The 23,933-nt window shown below is 44.1% G+C and overlaps 1 protein-coding gene across 1 annotated transcript in view; it reads left to right on the top strand.

Annotated features, from left to right (window-relative positions):
- The window catches only part of WARS2 (tryptophanyl tRNA synthetase 2, mitochondrial), a 75,789-nt gene that overhangs the window by 7,782 nt on the left and 44,074 nt on the right, over positions 1 to 23,933 (top strand). The gene's annotated exons all lie outside the window — the stretch shown is intronic.

Here is a 23,933-nt window from a genome sequence, read left to right as displayed (position 1 = left end):
ATCTCAGATGAACCCAGGTTAGATAAAACCGATAAAAGCAGAGCTTTTCTGGTTTAAGGGGTGGAGGAGCAGCATCAGCCCTGCTGGTTGACCCCTCTACCCACCACCCCCCTTCCACTGCACACCAGGGGCCCCACAATCTTGGATGTTTTATGATGCAGGTTGGAAACTACTTCAGCTTCCTTGCATATCCGAGGGAGTCTGATGGCTCTGCACCATGTGTGATGGACGGGTCAGTTTTAAGGAGCTGCCCTGTAAATGAGTAGTTGGGGAGTATTTACTTTGACATGTATGTATTTTATCAGTGAAATGCAACATATAATCTATTTATCTAAAGCTGCGCAAGTCCTTAAGATAATAGCAGTCCATTTTTTTCCCTTTCTTCTTTCTCTCCACACACAGCTCGAGTCTGCATAGTGTGCTGATCTTTGTGCACAAAGGTGATCTTATGGATTCTCTCCGTCGCTGTTACTTGGTCAGGAATTTCTCTTCTAGAGACTGCAACGTGAGGCCTAAGCCTTCTTCCTGAATATCCACAGGACAAATATACTCATTTGGGGTGGAAGCCGCTCTGCCGGGGTGAGACGCTAGATGCGGAGAGATAATTTATAGGCACAGGGATGATCCATTGGCTCCAGCTTGACTTAATTTAACTCTGCTCAGGCGTTTACAGTTTGCTCTATATATCATTTCTGAGCAATACTCTTTTATTCCCAGTTGGAGGTTTAACACTTTTTCTTAACTTCCCTGGGTACTGAGCGAAGCGAGGTCATATCTAGGTCTTCTCACTGCCCCATCATCTGAGTTCTGTTGGTCCCCTAGTCATTTATCAAAATTTGCCTATAGCCCTGGCTGGTGTGCCTCAGTGGATTGAGTGCCGGCCTGCAAACTGAAAGGTCATTGGTTCGATTCCCGGTCAGGGAACAGGCGTGGGTTGCGGGCCGGGTCCAGTGGCAGGGGTGTGGGAGGGGCAACTGATCTCTCTCACATTGGTATTTCTCTCCCTCTCTTTCTCCCTCCCTTCTCCTCTCTCTAAAAGTAAATAAATAAAATATTTAAAAAATATTTACATATAGCTCTCTTTTCTAGGCACACAGTTTTCCTTGCATCTATTGAACCTACGCTGGTTGGCTAAGGGACTTCCTCTTTGACTGTCCCTTTGTCTCCTAAAAGCAGAGTGAAGCCACCCTGATTTCTAATGCTTGGAGATTCTCACAACTTCTGCTTCATCATCCATTGCCCTCTAGGCTAGGACACTGAGCAATGTACAGAGATGTCAGTCTGTCCTTCTCACTCCCACCCTGGTATTCTGGTTGGAACTCATGACAGAGCCAGGCAACTTCACATGTATAGGAACTTTGAATGGATGCCCTTGGTTATGTTGCTACTTATCCCAGGTTCTTGGGGTGATATTTGTAGATATTTCATGGAGGTACTTGAGAGCGTAAAATGAAAGAACATATCTAGCCTTGTTAAATATTTTCAAGTGGAGTCTATAATTTTCACTAATAATAATACCCTCTTCTAAAGTAGCACTTTGTCATTTCCAAAAGGCTTCATGCAGTCTCATTAACCTTCCTTAGATTATACAAAGTTTCACTGTTTAGTCATCTAACAGTTTTAGTTACTGATGAAATTTTCACTGTTTTTATATCTTAAACCAGTTTTGTAAGATGGCGAATTTAAATGAATGAATATCAGTATTCTTTAAAGGTTTAGTTCAGTGGATATTATTGTTTCTCATTTGCACTAAAATTAGTTGAACGTGTGATTGATTTGGGGGCCCTGTTGCAGTTCCACTCATCACCAAGCGTGTTGATGCGGGAGTGGTACCAGCATGCGCCTGCCGGGGGCTCCCCACCTACAAAGCCTGATTTGACATATTTTAGCTCATGTAATCCTCATAACCCAGATGGGAGCTACTATTAGTCCCATTTTATAGATGAGGCTACTGAGAGACTAAAGGACTCACTCAAGGTCATTTAGTGAGCACGTGTGAGAGCCACAACATCCACCTAGGTCATCTGATTCCAACCTCTATACACTAACTATAATAAATAATAAAATGGCGTTAAATTCTGAAACAAATTGCCTGTGATAATTTGCTGATAACTGCTTTGCACCTTTTAAATCTGCCCCAGGAAGGCCACTTCATGCATCTCACCACGGTGACACACTGAGGAGCAATTATAAATCATCCTTGTTGTTGCTGTTCCTACAGTCTTGTTTGGCTCGATGAATTATGGGAACAGAGCAAAGCTGTCTTGTAAATTTATCTCCATGTCTCTATTTGGCTACTGCCACTAGGATTACCCTGTGTAAAATAAGGTCTTTTAACACATGAGTCCCAAGGTGCATGTAGGAAGTTCTGTTTACACACAGTCTACAGCTAAAAGGTCAACCTGTGCACAGCCCGGCAGGCAGAGGGGAAGTGGTGAGTGTTGAAGCTGATGGATGGCCGGGACCACTATCTAGGGCCTAATTGGGATTTATGGCTCAAGTCCTTTCTTCCAAAGTAGCAGAGGTGCAAAGTGGGAAGATGGGAAAGATGAAAGTAATTAGTGCTGTGGGCCATTTCAGCAGGGGGTAAGTAGGAATTTTATTCTAAAGGATTCTCATTCCATAGAGCTCTTAAAGGGGTCTATAATTCACTAATTAAGTTAAAATGAATTATCAATTAGTGCATTAACTAGGATGCTGTTGAGGCTTTAAAATCAGCAACCTCGAACCGTTTATTTTATATACCAAACAAAGGGCTCCTCACGAACTGCTTCTGGTCTTCCCCGTGAACAGAGACTTTGCACGGGCCCTTCTTTGTATTCATTCAGCCCCACGCTTTCCTCGCTGTATGACTTTAGGCCCCTTTGGGGAAGCAGGAGAACGTAATGGTGAAGGGAAAGGGAGCTGTTTACGCAAAGCCCCGAGTTGGATTCCTCTCCTCCCATGGGAGAATGGTCTAAGCAGCCAGTTCATAAATTTGCGAGAAGAGAGATCTCTTAGGCTGGGGTAAGTGTGCAGGATAAAGGCGGAGTCCTGAGGGAGATATTAAGGACCAGACTCTGTGGAGCCCTTGCCAGTTCTGGGGAGAGAGCCAGGTTGGCCCTCTGTGGATACTGGTTACCTGGCCATGGTGGTTGTGCAGGAAAACCCTCCTCTGCAGGTAGCTTTGGCTTCTCCAGTGGCTGGCAACTTTCCAGCCACCTCCCCTTCCTGCCCCCCTTGCCACCAAGCTGTGAAACTCCGTAACCTGGAGAAGCACGTGTCTGGGAGGATAAAGGGTCGCACAAACATTATACTTGTCATTTTAAAATTGAATGGCACGTCACTAAGATGAAGTGTGATAAAGCAGAAGGTGTATGAGTTTGGGGATCAGATGGGCCGGGCTCCACCGCACACTAACTGTGTGTTGCCTGCCAAGTTATTTGACCTCACCAAACCTCAGTCTTCTCATCTGCAAAGTAACAATAATAATACATGGAAGGAATTTTATGTGGATTAGAGATCCTGCCCTGTATATTTTGGCCAAGGCACTACACTTAGTGGGCCCCGCATGCCTGACTGATTATTTCTTCATTTATGTATAATTCTTTGATTTCCCCCATCTCCATTTTTCTCCTCTTCCTTCCCCCCACCAAAAAAAAAAAAAAAAAATCAGTCCGACCAGATTAATGTCCCAAAAGCAGAGCTTGGATTATGTTGTTCCCTTGCTCGGAAACTTTGGGGGCTTCTCCTAAAGTTCAGATTCCTTATGGCCCCACACGCATGACCTTTCACCATCCAGGACCAAACCACCCCATAGGCCTTTGCTGCCTTACATGGGTCCTTTGCCCTGGAGTTCATAGACTGCCAAGTTTGTTCAGAGCTATTCCCTTTTACTGCTTTCCCCCCCTTTTACTTCTTTGTTGAAACCATTCTCTCTTCTTAAAAAGGCCTGTCTTCCCATGCTTATCAGTATTCCACTATTCTTTAAAAATAAGACAAAAAAACACTCATACATAGGTTCCAAAAAACTTTGTTCTGAAGCTAAAAATGATTGCTTACATTTTGAAGTTTTGTAGGACTTTGTACTTTTCTTATAGAATTAGCACACCCTTCCTTATATTCTATCTCTGTTTATAGGCATTTGCTTGGCTATAGGCTGTAGGCTATAGAACATTCTGCTGTTTTATTTATACCTTTTTGTGAACATTCCAGCAGGAAACAGTTTGTAAAAGACCTTGTTTCCCAAACTTGGGCTTAGGCGTCCCTTTAGCAGGCAGACCTCACCAGGAGTACGTACCTGGCCACCTCCTGTAGTGGAGGGTGGGCAGGAAGGATTCTTTCTGTTGCACCTCAGCTACGATAACTGTGCATGTGAGAGAGTGAGGTATTACTTCAGTCTTTGCCATATTAATTCCCGTATCAGAAAGATCTTGGTAAATATTGAGCCAAAGAACTCAGTGAAAAATAAAACCAATGCATTAAGAGAAAGTACATACCCTTGGCATTTAGCATATTGTTCAGTTTAAACCATATATTTTGTGTATATTTTTAAGCAGTTAATTACAGAAGATGCACAGTGTTTACTAGAGTTAAAAATGATCTCATTATTGCCTCAAAGATCCAGATGATTGGGAGATAATACCAATTTTACCATACTGGTTTTCCAAGCAGGCTATAAATTTTCATGCTAGTCCCAATTTTATTTTTCACAGGTGTAACTAACTATACTGGAGTTTTTACCTCTGTATATTATACTAAAGCTTGTTACCTCTGTGTATAGAGAAGTACAGGATTAAGAATTAAGATGAGAAGATTTTATTTTGGGGGTAGTTTCGCCTCAAGAAACTGACTCGATAAATTTGCTGTATTATCTATACAACAACTGATGTCGGTTTTGCTTTTATATTCAAGAGTATTCTTTCTTCAGCTCATGAAAGAAATTAGAAGTTCACTTGTATCAACTTTTCCAATTTTTTAAAAATCAGTGTGTGGTTGCCTCTTGTGTGCCCCCTACTGGGGACCTGGCCCACAACCCAGACATGTGCCCCAACTGGAATTCAGACCAGAGACCTGTGGTTCACAGGCAGGCACTCGGTCCACTGAGCCACACCAGTGAGGGTGCCATTTTTCTTAATTGTTTATTTTAGGTCCCTTTAAAGCAACATGTCAAACCATGCCTAGCTCCTTTGCTATATAGACATTGACATGTTCTGTGTAGATACAGGAAAAAACCCTAAGTCTCGCTGCACTGTCACGCTATGTCGACAGTAAAGCCATTTGTAAACTTTCAAGCTAATGCTATTGCATTTTTCTTTGCACCATGATAAGAGTGGAGTAGTGTGAATTAGAATTTATATCTATATTACAAAGAACTTTTATTTTTTTCTTTTAAAATGCTAGTTGGTAAGGAAGTTTTTATTGTCATACTTGCTTACCAGTGTATCATTTATGTGTTTAATAAAACCTGAAATCAACCAAGCATAATCAGGAAACTGTCCCAGAGTGCCATCTCTGTTAGAAGAGGTGTGATTGTAGCCTCTTCCTGATAAGTCTGTGCCTACAGTGGCCAGACATCTTTGTTACATCAAGGACCAATCGTACCCATGAATCTTTTAAATGTCTTGGAGATTCCAGTGTGTCAGCATCCACGTGACATTTCCCACGTTGTTTTTCACGTTCTAAAATGGACCAGGAATTCTTTGGCAGGCCATGTGTCCTTAATTTTGATTGGGAATATATTAACATATCTATGGCTCAAATACAGACAGCTTGTCCTGTGGATCTTATTTTTCTGTCTAAATAGCAGACTCTTTGGTCAGGCCTCCATGAACCTGTCTTCTTGAAAGTCAAATGCCCTCCTGTAGACTAACGATATGGGGGGTGGGGGGGGAGGGTCGTCCAGCTTCCATTTGGAGCACATGTGAGAAGGGATGAGGGGCGGGGAGGAATGTCTCTTCAAAAAGGAGTAACAAAGCCATGCCCACTGACGGGCTTACTGTCAGCTGAATAACACTTCCATTTGTTTTTAACACAGAGAGATCATCCAGAAAAGCGTGTCAAGTGGTAAACAATTTTTTTAAAATCAGGGTTTTTTTAACCCACTATAGGCCCAAACTTGGAGAGAGACCAGAGTTGAAGAATTCCAAACGGAGACAGAGGTGAGAGAAGACTCACTGGAGCTAAGGGTTCCAAAGGGGTAGAGAATTTCAGAGCAAAAAGAAGAAAGAGTAAGATAGTGGTATAGTATGACAAAGATGAAATATTATCCATTAAAATTTACAATTGGTTTATCACCAATGATGTTCGCAACAACAAAGTTGTTAGAAAAGTTACGGGTACAGGACAGTAATCACAGTGATATGAGAGGTGAGGAGGTGAGGCTGAATGAGGCAAGTGTCCGAGAGGGTGAAGGGAGGTAAAGAATGGCCTGACCAGGTGAGTTTTTTGGAGGTAGGGGCTTTTAGGATGGAAGAGACTTGAACCTATGCATGGTTATAGGAGCCAGTAATGATAGAGGGGCTGAGGGTATGGGAAAGAGATGGAAAGAAATGGAAGAAATGCAATTCAGAACAAATGATTGGACGCAAGGAGAGGCAGATCAACTCTGAGACTGGGAAAGAGGGGTAGAGATGGCTATGGGTCTAGATCGGTTTCCTAAGAATGGGACAGGAAATCTAGGGACTCCGAAGCCTGATGGTATAATCATCTTGGGGGGCTTAAGACACAAGGAGGTGAATAGGTTAGAGTTCTAGTGTATGGACTCTAAAGTCTGACTGGGCTCAGATCCAGGTTCTTCCACGTGATAATTAAATGTCCTTGGGCAAGTTACTGAACCTCTCTGTACCCACCCAACTTTCTTCACCTGTAAGACAAATTGTAAGTCAGAAACTAGAACTCTGTAGCCAGATCAGCAGGGTTTGGAGCTAGTAAACCCTACCACTTAAATCCCTGTCTAGCAGTGTGTCCAGAGCAGGGCAACTCCACCTTTCTGTGTCTTCATTTCTTCATCTGTAAATCATAGACAATTATAGTGTCTGTCTCAGAGGATTGCTGTGAAATGTAAACAAGTTCATATGTAAAGGTGTCTAGAACTGTACCAGGTACATTGTGAGCACAATACAAGTTTTTGAAAAGGGTTCAGTAAGCAGTGTTGAGATTCGAAAGTCTAATTGGGATTAAAAACCATAAATTAAATTAATAGGTAGATTCTGCATAGTTTGAGACTTTTCACCAAGAGCGCTCAGCTATTGTGGTGTGTGAGTGAAGAATGAATTGTCCAAGCCTTGATCCAGGCTCGGAGTTTTTGCATGGCTGTAGGGGCAGACTGACTAGGGGACATGGGGTTGCTAATGAGAGTATGGTCCGAGTGGTTGACCTTGGGGTGAGGCTGGGGAGGGAAGAAGAGGGGGTGGATAGGGACTGCTGCAAAAAAGTTCAAGTCAGAGGCTATGGTTTTCTAAATGAGTTTGGAGAGCAGGTAGAGTGGGACTAAGCATGAGAGAGTTGAAAGGTGGAATAGGTTGTCAATTGAGTAGAATGTTGAAATTTATAATTTTTTAAAAAGGAAGAATTTGGGATGCTAACAAGGTCCAGGATATGATGGTGGGAATAGGTGGTTGAGGTTGAAGAGATCAATCAAAAGTATGGACAATACTAATGTATTGGATAGAAAGTCTGTCTGATAACTGAACTCTTCTTGGACGATGGAAGTTAGGTAGAAAGCTCGTGTCCTAAGCTTTTGAATCGATTTAGGAGAATATTCAAGAGGTGGGAAGATGACAAAGTCAACATCTAAAGAAATGTCAACATCTACTCTTCTCCCATTTGTGTGGTCACATAAGACATGTTGGGTCATTTGTACCCAGTGTCCCTGAACTATTAAAAGACCCTATTCAGTGGTGTATTATTTGGATCTGTCCACTGGTGAGCTCTGTCCTCATCTGTAATTCATGGGTAGGATAGGTTGTGAATATTTTATATGTATCGATGCAGTCAGCAGATAGGGGACACTGTGTGCCAGGCGTTGGAGAGAGACCAATGACAAACACAGACATTCCAGAGGGAGGGACAAATAAGAAACAAGTAATTGAAATATATAGCATGTTAGAAGATAGTAAGGGGTATGGAGAAAAAAATAAAGCAGGAAGAGGAGATGGGGACTGTCGAGCGCTCTTGCAGTTTTAAATTGGGGGCTCAGCAAAGGTCTGCAGGCCAGTGACATGAAGGTGGTGAGACTATGTACAAGGTGGATCCTGGGGGAAACAGAGGAAATAAGAACGGATAGGCCTGAGGAGGGGGCTGCCCTGGCATGTTTGAAGACCAGCAAGGAGGCCGAGGAAGAGCAAGCATTTCCTTTGTTTAACACATACTACATAGTACTTACTGTGTTTTGGACACTTCGATAGATGCTTTGCAAATATTAACCCATTTAATCCTCATACGACCCTATAAAGCAGTCCTGTTATGAGCCCCATTTTACAAATGAGGATCTGTAACACAGATGTTAAGTAACTTGTCACGGGAGCAACAAAAGGTCCCTAGCTAGAAGGCGTAGGAACCAGCGTCCTAAACTTGGGTTGGTTTTACATTTTGCTGCCCATGACGGTGGTAGGACCTGAAGTCAGCAGGCCGACAGGAAGGTGCAAATGAGGGAGTCGACTGTATAGAACTTCAGAAACAACTGTAAAGATTTTGTCTTTTACTCAGATTGAGTTGAAAAGCCACCGAAAGGCTTTGTTTGGAACAATGACCTGATCTGTTGTAGGTTTTAAAGCCTCACTCTAGCTGTTATGTTAAAACAAAATAGGATAGAGGAGCAAAGATAGAAGCAAGGAGACCCGGCAGGGGCTGGTACAAGATTCGAGCTAGAGAGGCTGGTGGCTTGGACTTTGATGAGCAGTCAAGATGGTTTCATGAGAAGTGGACAGATTCTGGGTACTTTTTTAAAGTATGTAGAACCAACAAGATTTTTTTTCATCAATTAGATGTAGGATGAAAGAAAGGAAAGAGTCAAGAGTGATTCCCAGGTTTTTGGCCAGAGCAACTGGTAGAATGAAGTGGAAAAGGAATAAATAAATCCTCGGTGGGGGTAGATGAGGAGTTGAGTGTTAGTCGTGTGGGGTTTAGATGCCTAGTGAACTTCTAAGTGGCAGGTGGGCAGTTAGATATGAGAGACCAAGCCCAGGAGAGAGTCTTGGCAGAGACACAAAGAGGTTGGGTGTGATCATCTGGGCAGTAGCTTTAGCAAAAGAGAAGAGGTCTGGGTACTGACTCTGTGATTCATTCCAACATTAAGAGATAGGGATGATGAAAGGAACCCGCTAAGATAGTGGTAGCCAGAGGAATGGAAGAAAAAGTAAAAGGTGACATCCTAGAAGCCAAGTGAGGTAGACATTGTTTAGATGAATTCACATGTTTCTCTGCACACACTTAGACACACACATGTGCCCACCACACCCACACCACATATCATATATGAAGATAGAACGGTTAGGATGCCAGCTGCTTTTATTCATTGATTGTCGTAGTCTCTTTTTGCAGGCAAATTTACTTGGGAAGCCAAAGTACTAAGTAAGGTAGCTTGATAGGTGTGGAATCAGAGCAAGGGGTGTTCATTGCATCACCTCGTTGGCTAGTGTGATCAAGTTATGATAACCCAGGGCTCCATCTCCATTATGGGACTCACTCCTTGGGCAGCGCAGTGCTGGCTTGTGTTACAGTGCCGTTTCTCTTGGTCAGCTCTGTGAACACATGGCCACGGTTTTTCCACTGGAGCTTCTTTTTCTAAGCTTCCACCCATCCAGGGGGCCTAGTCTTTCCTTAGATATGTTAATGTACCTCATCTTGTTTCTATTAAGTCTTATTCTAAGAGTTCTTATACTTTTTTGGTGGGAGGAGGAGTCACTATTTCCTTTGATTAAAATGTGGACCTTCTACCTAGAAAAATATGTACCTAAACCCTCAGAACCTTGTGTACTGAGAACTCCTTTAAACTCCCAGGTTAAGAACTCCTTTAAACTCCCCTCTCTCTGTTTTGCAGACTCATGGAAGTTAAACTTGGTCCCTTCGTTCAGATATTGAGCCCCCCTCCTCATGTGCCTCCTCCACGACTTAGTCATTACAAAGCTTGTCTTATGATGTACACCATAGGACCTGCATGTGAAATAGTTTTATAGGGAGGCATTTATAAATGGTACTTTAATAAGTCTGGAGAGTGAGACAGACCTTCATACCTTACCGCTTCCTGCACAAATGGCTTTATGGCGAAGTCCAAGTTTATGCTTCTCCAGTAACACAAGTGTGCACAGTTCACGATGGCCAATTTGAAATTCAGCTTTCAGTCGGGGTGGGAGAATCTTACTATAAGATGCTGCTGCTAAAATGTTTAGGAATATATATACACACACACATATATAGACACACACCTTTATATTAAAGTTTTAGAGGAGTATTAAAAATATTTGCCTGAGGTGGGGGAAAGCCGTTCAGAATATTAAGAACAAAACATTCATCTGAACTTCACAGAAAGTATCATGAGAGCCTTTCGTTCCCTCCTTAATTTAAAATGCGTTTTAAAACCCTGCAAAACTGTAATAAAAAAAGGAAAAGGAAAAGAAAGTGTCACGAGTGTCAGTGATTAGAACTGATCAGATATTTGGCTGTCCTTTTCAACCAGAAGATGGATTTGAACCAGATTACCACATCCTTGCTTCAGTTTTGAAGAGAGGGGGTGGGGGGAGGCCAATTATTTGTCTCTTTGTTCAAAGGCCTTTTTTGTATTGTAGACCCTGAAAAGCTGGTAGAGAAGCCAGCCTTTCACATCCATTAAGGTTAACCCTGAAACTGTTGAATTTGATCTCTTCCATTTGCCATCTGGATACAGTAGAGAAAAAGCTATTCTGCATTGGGTTGCTGGACACCATCCAGAAAATAATATGTCAGGGGCATCAAAGGCTCGAGGCACTTGGTCCAGTCTGTCTAATGATCACAGGCAGGGTCTGCTCTCCAGTTTTGCAGTGTGTGTGTGTGTGTGTGTGTGTCCATATCCCAGTAAAATAGATCATAAGGATTACTGCCAACTTGTCAAAGCTAGGATTCTTCCATCACAGACTTCAAAAAAAGGAAGGACCAGGTTTTAATTGGGCAAGGCTTGCTCTCCAAAACTGAGGAAGCTCCATCTCATTCCAGTCTTTCCCCTTTCTTACGGAGAGCACTTAATGGGCGGACGATTTTAATTCCTAGATGGTTTCATCCCACACCCAAAGGCCAACTTTCAAGTCCCCTTAAACTTGACCTCATTTAGAATTGTGTTCCTTACCCTGTGTATGAGTGGGCCCAGTATCTGGCCAGCTATTGGCCAGGCTGGCAGCTGCCCAGGAATCTGACAACCATGTCTCATTATTCACACCAACTGGAGCCAATTGTGGCTGGACTTTTTTTCTTTCTTTTCATTCTGTTATTTTAAAATGTGAATAGGAAGCAAAAGCAAGCAATGGCATGTCGTTTGGTCTCCTCTGGGATTGGGGAGGAGCCTTGCATAATAAGACCTGTAATACCAGGGAGCATATGGCTGTGTTTTAAGGTAGCTGGAGGCCATCTAACTCTAAGCTCTGACAAAGCAGTCTTCGGTGGGGGTCTTTGCAGGATGTACTTAGGGATGAATTTATAGCTTCTGCAGTGGCTAAAGTCATGGGGCCATTGCCATGTTACCCCTTGCACAGGGATGGGATGCCAGGAAAAGTTGCCGAAGCCTAACCATGAACATTATTTTTCCCTGTGGACAGGAGTGAGCCTCAAGCTACACCCTAAATACTGGGGAAGCCCCCGAATCTCCCACACTGACCCTGGGAGCTGGAAGAGCCCCTGCTGGGCCCTGGCCGGTGCACTGCAGGGAGCACTGTGGACAGCGGCGCCCTGGCTTTCTGCTTTGTCCAGTTCAGCCCACGTTACTACTCTGCTCCAAGCGGTTACTGGCCATACTCCCATCTTGTCAGTCAGGGACTTTACTCGGAAAATCTTCCCCCTCTTCTTTTCCCTCTTCAGATATCCTGGTATTGGGAAAATCAGGTGGTATTTGCCCCGGCCAAGCAGCTCCGTTGGTCGGAGCATCATCCTGACTCACCGAGGTTGTGGGTTCAGTTCCTGATTGGAAGACACGCGGGGACAACCAGTGGGTGCGCGGATGAGTGGAGCAGCGCATTGATGTTTCTCTCTCTGTCTCTCTCTCTCTGTAAAAATATCAATAAATAAGGGGAAAATAAGTAGTTCTCCTAGATTAAGAAAAGCAAAATCTCCTCCTAACTTAGGTAAAGCAATGTGGATGGCTTTCTGCAGAAGTCTCCCTGCTAAGCTTTGTGCCCGTAAAGCAGGTCCTCTGATAATGTTGTTTTCAGCATCGTTTTGTTAGGACATTGATGAGGTTCCCTAGGAGCTTAGCTCCTCTGTCAGTTAGCTTATGGTTAACACTGGCTCCATCGCAGGCCATTTCACTTCAAGTCGCAGGACCTGTTGACAATAAATGAGGACTTCCTATCGCACAGCTTCCAGGCTAGCCTATCTCTTTCCCTGTCGATGATCTATTTTTTAAAAACTAAATTTATTGTGATGACACTGGTTCATAACATTGTATAATGTTCAGGTATGCAGAATTATAATTCAGCATCTGTCTACTGTATTGCGAGCTCCCAGCTGGAAGTCTGATTTCCTCAGATGTCATACGTCTGACCCCCTTTGCCCTCTCCCGCCGCCTTTCCTTTCGGGTAACCAGCGCACTGTTTTCCATTTCTGAGTTTGTTTCGTTAGTTCATTAGTTACTTTTTGTTTTCTATGCCACATACGAGTGAAATCATATACTTTTTGTTCCTTTCCATCTGACTTATTTCACTTAGCATAACACTCTCAAGACCCATCATGTTACAAATGGCAACATTTCATCTTTGTTATGGCTGAGTAGTATTCCATTCTCTCTCTCTCTCTCTCTCTCTCTCTCTCTCTCTCTCTCTCTCTCTCTCTCTGTGTGTGTGTGTGTGTGTGTGTGTGTGTGACATCTTCTTTATCCAGTCATCCATTGATGCACTTTAAGCTGTTTCCATGCCCTGGCCATTATAAATAGGAGCACCTATATCTTTACAGATAAGTGTTTTCATTTATTTCCTACAGTGTTAACCTGCTCTGAGATCCCCTCCCTCATTTAAAACAAAAGGAAAAATTGTGATATCAGGTCATTAGTAGAGCCAGAGTTCCTGGCCCTGCTGCCTCCTCTCCAAGTTACTTAACCGTCTGCGTCTTAGTCACCTTGTCTGCACACTGGGGCTGGGAGTAGTGCCTGTGCTGTAGGTGTGTGGTGACAGGTAAGGAATGTGAAGGAAAGAGCCTGACAGAGCCGAGTACTGTTTACTGCTGTGGTTGTTGTCATTATCCCATATCCTTTAGTATATAAACAAGTCTGGTTATTTTTTTACCTCAAGCAAGTAGGCAGCCCTTGAAGCCCTTTATTACTTACTGAGGATGAAAAGATTTGGGGTTCTACTAGGAGAATTTCAGGGATTAGCAAGCAGGAAGGAGCGGAGCAAGGGAAATCCATAAGATCAAGTTCTGGCTTTGCTGGCTTTGAAGTTGCAGCGGGAGCACAGGGTGTTGGCAGGAGCTGAGGCTCCCGGCCCCCTGCTGGCAGATGCGCTCCTGCGGTGCCGGTCTTCATTTTTCATCCCCCCCCCCACCACCAGTTTCTAGAACAGTGCCTCTCAGGGTGGCGGCTCCTCTTCTTCTGTTCGGTTCCTCACAAACTCCTCAGATTTTTAAAAAATTTTCTTTTACTCTTTGTCCTTTAACAAAAAATTTTTAAGCTGCCATTATCTACCTGGAGCCCTTTTTAAAGGTTTTTAGGAATCTGCCCTGGCTGGTGTGGCTCAGTGGTTTGGGTGCCACCCTGTGGACCAAAAGGTCACCAGTTCGATTCCCAGACAGGGCACATGCCTGGGCCGCAGGCCAGGTCCCTGGTTGGGGGTGTGCGAGAGGCAACCGATTGATGTTTCTCTCTCTCTCTTCCTGACTCTCTACAATAAATAAATAAAATCTTTAAAAGTTTTTAGGAATCCCCTCTGTATGAGCTTTGGTGGGAGGCAGGACCCCTTCTGCCACAGTGGAAGCCAGCGGAGGGCTTCCTCAGTTTCTCCACCCTCAGCCGGAATGAGCAAGGCCAGGCCCCTGACCTGAGCTCCGGCAATAGGGCCTCCCCTTACTGACCTGCCTGCCCCGTCCGCTTTCCCAGCCTCGTCTCCTGCTGCTCCTCTCCCCTCGCTCACTGCACACCAGGAACTCCGGTCTCCCTTCTGTGCCAAGAGATAAAGATGGAAGATGGAAGAAAGAAAAAGAAACCTTCCTGGCAAAATAGTCTGAAGAATACAAGAAAAAATAGAATGAGTAGCACTGTGGGAAAGGGTCAGTCTTAGGAGGGGTTTTTCTTTTTAAAACAAAAGACAAGAAAAGATGGTTATCTTCATGGAAATACATGGAGGTACAGAGTAGAGGAGGTACTTCATACTGAACTCAGTAAAGCAAGAACTGTGCCTCCTCATCAGCCTGTTTCAGTAACTTGGAGGTAGTTCAGGTCTTTCTATTTAACACTGGATAGCTCCCACAGGGGTTAGAGACGTGGGGACCTGTGTCAGCAATCCTGTGTCCACCATGGAAACTGGACATTGAGAATCCAGACGGAATAGCAGGGGCCTGTAGTTCTGGGAAAGACTTTGAAGAGAAAGGAGGACAGGGACCGATGTGCTTGAAAAACAAAGGAAAAAGAACTTATTTTTCTCTGAGAATGAAAAGGAAGCTGGTGATGAAACTCAGTCATTCAGCAATTCTGTCCGGAGCACCTATGGTTTGCAGAGGATGTTGCCTTAAGATGAGGCTACTGACATGTGACTGTTCACCGGGAGAATGTATTTATTTTCCTTCAGGAAATATAGCGTGGTCCTGTTTTGACTTTAAATCAGTGACCTAATATTCCAAACTGATTATTTCCTAACAAAGGGAAGTTAAAATTATTCTGGTGCTAAAACATGCATTTCTTCTCAGCTCACCAGTTAACATTAGGATTTGCTGTCCCCTCATGGCCACCAGGGACACCAGTGGGACCAGAGCATTTTTCTCTGTGTTGCTTTCGGTGTGTAGGGACCAGCGCCGTGGAAGCCCCAGCCTTGAACCACGGCAGCACCAGGTGAGAGGAGGGGGAACTAGATTTCAAAATATTTTGGTTTTGAAGGTTACCTGTCGTGTTGAAGTCATTCGTTACCTAACATCTGATGTCGATTGTAAGATTCTTCTTTTATCGTTATTAAAGATTCAGATTTAAGAAACATACACATATGTCCACTAGGTATTCCTATAAATCCCATGTTTTAACTCAACTCAGAACACCCCGATCCTGCAGCATTCTGCTGTGTTTCGGCCCCCGCTGGATCAGGGGTGCCCCTGGTGCCCGGTGGGGTGCACACAGTGCTCCAGAAAAGGGGAAATGACACTGTTTTGTGGGTGAGACACTCTCCCCAAGGGCAGGGCTGAATGTACACTGTGAGCTCCCTGTGGATTTGTGAATGCCTCTTCCACAGCATATTATTAAAATAAAATGTCAGGAAATTATCTCATAAAATTCACTTTGAACCTCCTTAATGTAAGATTGCTTGCAGTTTTTAAGGGGTTGATAAAAATAGTTTTTTTCTGACATTTTAATATAGAAGTAATTTATTATATTGGGGTAGATTCAAGTAAAACTGCAGTACATTACAAATTGAGAAAAGTGTTCTGAGAGTTGTAGGTACTGAAAAATGGCTAAAAAATGGCTAGCCACTACCACAGGTGGTCTGGGAAGGGGCAACTGGAAAATGCCCTGCTACTCACGGTAATGGCCACCCCTTGTTCTCCTCTCCCCCGGGGCTACTGCGTGCCGAGGACCTTAAGACCAGCCTTCCAGCCCCTGCATTCTCCAAACCACATAGAGTTAGTATTTATTTCTACTTCATTCATACATGTATATTGAACTTCCACCCTGTTGATATTAGGAATGTAAAAAATGACTCTTACCCTTGAGGGTTTCTCTTGTTGCAGAGGGTGACAGACTTGTAGGGAAAGTAAATTACGGAACAACCAAGTGCTGTCGGGAAGGGAGAGCAAAGAATTGCAGCTGCTGTAGGAGGAAGTAACTCCCCTGGCCTTGAGACGGTGGAGAAGACCAAAAAAATGTGGCAACGTCCGAACTAGTGAGAGAGAAATTGCAATTAGTCGAGTGGAGAAAGGCAACCGGGCAGAGAGAACTGAACCCACAAAGGTTGGAACTAAGAACGGGTATGGCTTCTTCAGGGAACTCAGAGAGGGATACGGTTAATTCGTGGAGGGGAGAGGTGGAAGAAAAAGGCCACAACGGTGGACTTGGGCCTTTATTGACTTGGCGGTGCTGGTGGGTAGGGACCAGCAAAAAAGGTAAAATTGAACCTCCACCTCAGCAACGTGAGGAAACTTGTAAAATACATGAACCATCTGCAAGGGCATGGGACTATTATTTTCTGCAACAGTGGTTTAAAAAAATTCTCAAGACGGAAAGCACAGAAAGTCGCTTTCGTGTAACCGAACGACGGACATTTCCCCCGGCATCATCTTACCGAGGTGGCGGGAGGGGGCGGGGGCGCCTACGCAGCAGCCTGGGTTGCACTAAGGACACACACGCCTCTTCCTCAAGGCCTGGCGGTGCGGATGCGAGCCTCGCGGTCACTTTCTCAGTGATTATTTGGAAGGGACGCCAAANAAAGGTAAAATTGAACCTCCACCTCAGCAACGTGAGGAAACTTGTAAAATACATGAACCATCTGCAAGGGCATGGGACTATTATTTTCTGCAACAGTGGTTTAAAAAAATTCTCAAGACGGAAAGCACAGAAAGTCGCTTTCGTGTAACCGAACGACGGACATTTCCCCGGCATCATCTTACCGAGGTGGAGGGCGGGAGGGGGCGGGAGGGGGCGGGGGCGCCTACGCAGCAGCCTGGGTTGCACTTAGGACACACACGCCTCTTCCTCAAGGCCTGGCGGTGCGGACGCCTCGCGGTCACTTTCTCAGTGATTATTTGGAAGGGACGCCAAAAACAGAAGTCAGGGTTATTTTTCACAAAAATGATGAGAGCTTGCCGATTTTGACAAGCAATCATGTCGCTCGTGGTACTGAGTATTTTGTGGTTAATAATTAATCGGTGTACAGTGATTTGTCATCTAAGGTAGATGGAAAAAATGTGCTTTCAAGCCATCCGATTGAAACTGTTGAAAAGAAGAGCAATATTCTATTATTTATTTTAATTATCTTATGAATTATTTTACCTACTAAATTATCTTTACTAATTATTTTATCTACTAGAACACTAGTTTTTGACCTGCTAAAATTTATTCATAAAGGAGAATTATATATGACATGAAAATTTCCAGGTGGAGAGGGGAGGCAAGTCTCAAAAACTCAGAAGTTTTGAGACTCAAAAACGGATACTGCGGGCTCGAGGAGGCTTCCATGGGCTGCCTTCCAGGAGCTTAACTATCATTTAAAAAATGGAGTCTGTGAGTTTCAGAAAACCGATTTTAATTGCATTTTAAATCACAGTTTGAGTGTAGTGAAGCTATTAAAAAATGACCATTTTTCACTCAAAGCATATTTACAAAAATAGAATATACCCATACAAAATATGTAATTCATAAAACTAAAATCAAAGTTACAACCTTATTGGAAAATAACATTAACTACAAAGGAGACATGCTAAAGACTCACTGGTAAATAAAGGCAGTTTTTTTGGACTTACTGGAAATCAAACTGAAATATAAAATTTCTTTATATTTACTTTTGGTTTATGCAGTCACAACTCTTTTAGTACAAAAATGCACAAATCCCAAAGGAAACAACTGGAATCGAGGGAATGAAACTATGATGCTGTATTACCTTCCTAATGGGATGCATACTTCCTTGGCTTGAACAATACACAGTGAGGCACCTTCACAGAAAGAGAAAACAAGTCATCAATTTGTGTGGACAGTCAGGAAAGGGAAAAGCTCTGGTGATTACAGAAATATTCTTGAATTTTAGTAGGCACAGCAAGACAACCGGCTAAGGAGCATTTTTACGCACACATACGCACACATACACACACATACACGTACTCACCGAGCGAGTGCAAGTCAGAACCACCGTGTTGCTGGTTAAAAGGGGGAGAGAATTGAATGTGATGGTGAAGTTTTACAGTTAGAGCTAAGTCAGAACTCGACTGTGTGAAATTCTAAGGGTGAGGAACTGGAAACTCTGAAGTGCCCCCATTTTGATACTTCTCTGACAACACAGTCCCTGCACCGTGTGCAGGCTCCCAGTTTTCCCGAACCTGTGTAAGAGGCCCCGACCTCTTCCGCACAGGAAGCGAGGTGGCGTGTGACGCATGTGCAGGACTATCCGGTCTGGAACGTCATAGACTGGCACTGAGCGCGTCTGGAGACCATCTGGGTAACCTTCCAGTCTGAAGAGGGATGTGCATTAATGATCAGCTGATATTGTTTCCAAGTTTATTTATTTATTTCCAAATTTATTTATTTATTTATTTCCTACAAAACAGCGTAATAATTCTTCCTAAGGAGCTGCAAAAATATCATAGACATTATTATAGCCAGTTAGTATATAATTTTTTTTTTTTTACATTTTGGGCTTTAAATTCTAGATCCTAATGCTTACTCTTGTGGTTTTAGTTGGATATGATATTGGCTCCAGTGCTAGGATGATTGACAAAAAAATAGCATGTTATAAAGTGTTAAATGCAAAACATTTACCCAAAATTTCTCCTAGGACTTCTCACTTCCTTAACTAAGGTTCATTTATGGAGACACTTGCCCCTACCATGTCTAAGAAATCTGTATGTGTGTGATGTTAGATTACGAAGGATTTTGTGGACTAATTGAGCAGCTTAGACTTGACTCTATAAGAAAGGAGAAACCAGTGGAGATTAATTATTTTAAAAAGATAGGTGGTGGTGTGGTAGACACAAATGTCAGGTCGATGCCATTGAAACAGCACAGGTGAGATGGTCGGGGTTTAGACCACGCTGATGGAGATGGGAGAGTGAAATTGTGTTGGATAACATCCCTGGGGATTTAGCCGCTGCTGATAAAAACAGCTAATGTTTTTTTCCAACCTTGTTGAGATACAATTGACATGTGACAATGAGTGAGTTGGAGGTGTCCACGTGACGATTTGACAGGAGTGTATTTTGTGGGACAGTGACCGAGATAAGGTTAGTCAGCGCATCCGCCCCCTGACATCCATACAGTTTTGTGTGTGTGTTGGGAGAACATCGAAGACCAATCGTAGCTAGTACTTCCTGAGCACTTTCTATGTGCTAAGCACTTTTTATGTCGCAATTTATTTAATTCTTGAAAGAATCCTATAAAGTAGTACTGTTAAAATTTTTATTTCAGATGAAGAAAACGAGGTACAAACACTTGGCAAAGAAGGCATATCCAGTGACCCACAGAATCTGCAGAGGGGACAGAATTAGAAATGACTGACAGTTGGGAGGCCAAGTCCGTGATTGTGTCATCCACCAGCATGATGACACAGAGCAGCAGGCTTGTGGGCCCTTGACTGGCCGGGTGTGGGCCAGCAGATTGAGTTTTGACGTAACATTAAGTTTGAGGAGCTGCTGGTGGGGCATCCAAATGGACATGTTCATTAGATAGCTAATAGTAAGTACTGGAAATAATATTTGATGTTAAAATTCATCTTTTCTCAAAAAGAAAATACCATTTTCATGGATATAGCAAGCAGCTGCAGTGAAACGTGAAATATCGGTGATACTGTCTCCCCGCTCCAAACGGCAAAGGCGCTGCTAATCGGGAAACCTTTGGGCTAGTGGATTCTCAGGTCCTCTGCACATTAAAGGTAGGTAAGTAACTATCTCACCTCGAACTGCGCGACATTTTTCAGTCAAGCGGATAGAGAAGGGGACTTTATTCATTATGATTTGTACCACCCAATCACAAGTGAATTTCGTTACAAGCTGGGCTCCCACCCTCACCCTTCGCTCCACACATTCCTCCAGATACACCTCTGCCGCGCCCGAGCCCTGGGGCACTCGGGTTCAAACCCGGCTGTTTACGGGAACCGCTTTCGTGGGAATCGTTAAAGAAAGACAGGCCTGTGAACTCTCTGGCCGAGGCGCTGCCTGTTTTCTGTGTCATTTCAGCCTCATTAATCAGCGTTGCAGCGAGGTAGACACCGCGCCGTGTGTTTTACTGTCCCCAGCGCAGCAGCGCCTGCGTCTCTGCCCCCAGGCCGTGGCATTGGGGAAAAAGAGAGAGGGAAGCCATCAATCTTCCCAGCTGCACATGTCAGCAGTGGCTCCTCCCCCCTTCCTGTCGGCTGTCTCTCTCACCACCTGTGTTTGGAATTAGCACGGAAGCTGCTGCGCAGATGAATAAGAACCACTGTCCCTGTCACCTGCCCTGATGCGGACCACCGCTTCTAATCCAAAACAAGCCAGTTATCTTTCTCTCTTCCCAGGGAGAACCAGCCATCCCCTTAGAAGTTCATTATAATGTAAAATTAAAGCATATTTTAGGCCATACCTTGTAGAAGGTAGCATCGTGTAGTGGGTCAGAGCGATGAAAGTAAGTAATTTCTCGAATGCTTTGCTAGTCTCTCCTGGTCTTCCTCTGCTATAGTGTAGACAGCGGAAAAGGATCTGTGTAGGTTCAAGCCCCGACTCCACTCACTATTCCCTAGCTGTGTACGACTCACCAAACCCCTCTGTGCCTCAGTTTCTGTATCTGGGAAACAAACGATGGTGTTACCTACCTCACAGAGCGTTTGTGAGGGTTAAATGAGGTAGTGCATTCACAGCTCTTGCTCCAGTACATTGCACACAGTAAGCACTCAATAAATGACGGCCATTATTATTGTTAACTTCATTGCTCAAATAATAACACTGAGGTTTGGATAAGGCGCTAGGAGATAAAGATGGGATTTGAACCTAGCCCTGTTTGATCTGTAAAACTCACGTGCTTTCTATGCCATTATATTTGTTCTATCTCACAAATAACTTCATATGCGAGCTTGATGAGTCCATTCAAGAGCCTTTATTTATGCTCTTATTACTGTTATGTAATATAGTGACTGATATTCCTTGTAGTATGAGGTTGTTATAATTTCATGTCAATTAATATAACTAGCCATATGCAGAAAAACTAGGCATATTTTTTAAACTTGCTTACGGAAAATGGCCATGTCCTTCAAAAAAGTTAAATAATACAAAAGTGTCAGAAAGGAAGTTATCACTCCCATTCCTTGGGGTAACCGCTAAGTGAAATGTGTGTTCTCCTTCCTTGTCAGCATCATCTGTTTAAACCATTTGCATAGAATCACTGTGGGCTAAGCATCGTCCCTGAGCCTGGAGGGGGTGCGGTTGTCCCGTGTTGCCGGCGGGGAGGTTGTCTGACTTGCACGAGACACACAGGCAGCCCTGCGGAGCTGGTATGGACTTGGGGCTCTGGTGCGGAGTCGGGCCTCCTCACCTCCTCTCGTGCTCTCAGTGCTTACATTCTTCTTATCTGTCCCGAGGTATTCCATCATGTAAAAATGAGACAGCAATTTGTTTCATGCTTCCCCTACTGATGGACATTTAATTGCTTGCAGCTCTTTTGTTACTAAGTAATCGTATAGGGATATTTCGCCAGGAGTTCTTACGTGCTTGTAGGGGTATTTCTGAAGGGCAGGTTTCTGTTTGCTGAATGGTTATGTCAAAATATACAAACACTTAAAGTTTTCACCTTCACAAATCGATAACTTATGGATTGTTTACTGCATGCCAGGCACCAAGCACTGTACACTAATAATCTCATCCTAATCCCCCAGGTAGGTGAGGTAGGCGTATTACCATTCCCAGGTTGTAGCTGCTCAAGACCACGTAAGTAATAGGGCCGGGACTTCAGCCCAGGCCACCCAGAGCTACAGCCTGCTTCTTAATAATGGTTGATAACCGAACAAGTTATCCTTATTCTTTTTACTCCTTGCCTTTGCCATTTTCTAACTCATCTAAAGTTGAGTTCATCTGAGACAGAGGGTCCGAACTGACGTGAATGTTGAAATAACCTTGGGGATTGTATCCGTCTTCAGGTCGGATGCTGAGGAGGGGATCCAGGGGTGGCTGGGAAATGAGGCATTCAGATTCTCTCTCTCTCTGAACTATCTCCATGCCATGAGAATAACATAAGAATTGTTTTTTCTCTGTTTGTAGGGTGAGTACCTGGTAGGAAATTCTCTCTCAGAGGGTCAGAGAACACTCACTAGAGATGACCCTGGAGTTACTTCATATGTTTAGTCCAAAAATTTCTGGCATCTCAGCTTCACTCAGTCAAGACCTGCTATTGTGAGCCCAGGTTTGTGGTTGAGGGACTGAGCTAGCCAGGGGACCCACCTACAGCTGCTCAAGGGTTCCATTCGGACTCTCTGAGCGGGATCAGAGCAAGTTCGAGACTTGGCCAGGGAGGGAAATGGGTAGAAAAAAGCATTTTTTTTTTTGCAGAGATAAGTTTGTTTTTCATTCATGACCATTCTGATATCAAAACCTTCGTAGTGGGATTATTTTCTTGGTGAAGTTTGGGAAACACAGGCTCCCTGAATCCTTGTGCCATGAGGACGCAGGGAACCGGACGTTGCCAGGTGAGTCTACCTGACCATTGCAGGTGGTATGCTTACCTGTCACAGGTGCTTTTCTCACCAACGGAGAGGCCATACACACGCCTTCAAAATCTGCTGGCCGTTGTGATGCCGAACGTGGTCCCAGAACTGCCTGAAGTGGATGAGGCCTCTAACCGTGCATTAATAAATAGCTGGCTAGGGATTTTGTCACCTGGACCTGTAAATTATAAGCAAGGGAACTTTTCCCATTTTTACAGTCTCTTTATTTTATTTGTGTGCGTGTTTCCTAGCAGATTGGCAGCTTTGGAGAATAATTGTGGGGTAGTTGGCTCAGAACACTGGTTTTTCGGTCTTGGCTGCACATTGGAATCACCTGGAGAGCTTTTAAAACGCCCGATGCTCACGCCAAATCCCAAACCGGTGACATCAGAATCTCTGAGACTGGGGCCCAGGCATCAGTGTTTCTTAAAGCTCCCAGCTGATGGCCGTGCAGCCAGGACTGAGAACTGCTGGCCTCGGACATGTCTTCCCTTGTTCGATGTAGTGTTTTCATCTGGGCCTCGTTTTATGTCATGGACGTGCATTTTAAGAAGAGATAGTGGTGCCCCCAGGCCCCTCTCTAACGGGACCATGCGTCAGAACGAGCTGGAAGGCTTGTCACAGCGCAGTCTGCCTAAAGTCGTCTCGTTTCTTTTTCTGGGTGGCGCTCACCCTGGCAGTTTCTGGGTCGGTAGATCTGCGTGAGGACCCGGGCGTTTCTAACAAGCTCCTGTTCTGGAGCTGTTGCTGTCAGTGGGAACGCCTGGGAAGCCCCACACGGGGCCTTCCTCCCACCGTCTGCTCCTCCGCGGTGGCCAGGACAACTGCCTGCAGGGAGTCCCCACGACGCAGTGTTAGGGAAGCTAATGGGTGCCTCACGGGACTTTGGCATTTGCCCCACCTTTTAGTGATCATACAGTCTAAATTTTGAAGTTTATTCCATATGCAAATACACCCTTGTCTTCACATCAGATCACTGCCCTTACGCCCTTTCTACCTCACAGTCAGAGCCACCACCGGGAGGGTTGCTGGCGTCCCACACAGAACTTGGAGTTCAACTTCCCACAGAAACAGTTTTTGTTTTGTTTTTTTAAGATTTTATTTATTTATTTTTAGAGGGGAAGGGAAGGAGAGAGGGAGAGAATATCAATGTATGGTTGCCTCTCATGGGTCCCCTGCTGGGAACCGGCCTGCAACCCAGGCATG

This window comes from Sturnira hondurensis, unplaced genomic scaffold, assembly GCF_014824575.4.
Source record: "Sturnira hondurensis isolate 20B ecotype Veracruz unplaced genomic scaffold, ASM1482457v3 Scaffold0024822, whole genome shotgun sequence".
Classification (NCBI taxonomy): domain Eukaryota; kingdom Metazoa; phylum Chordata; class Mammalia; order Chiroptera; family Phyllostomidae; genus Sturnira; species Sturnira hondurensis.
This window is presented reverse-complemented; position numbering and strand designations above follow the sequence as displayed.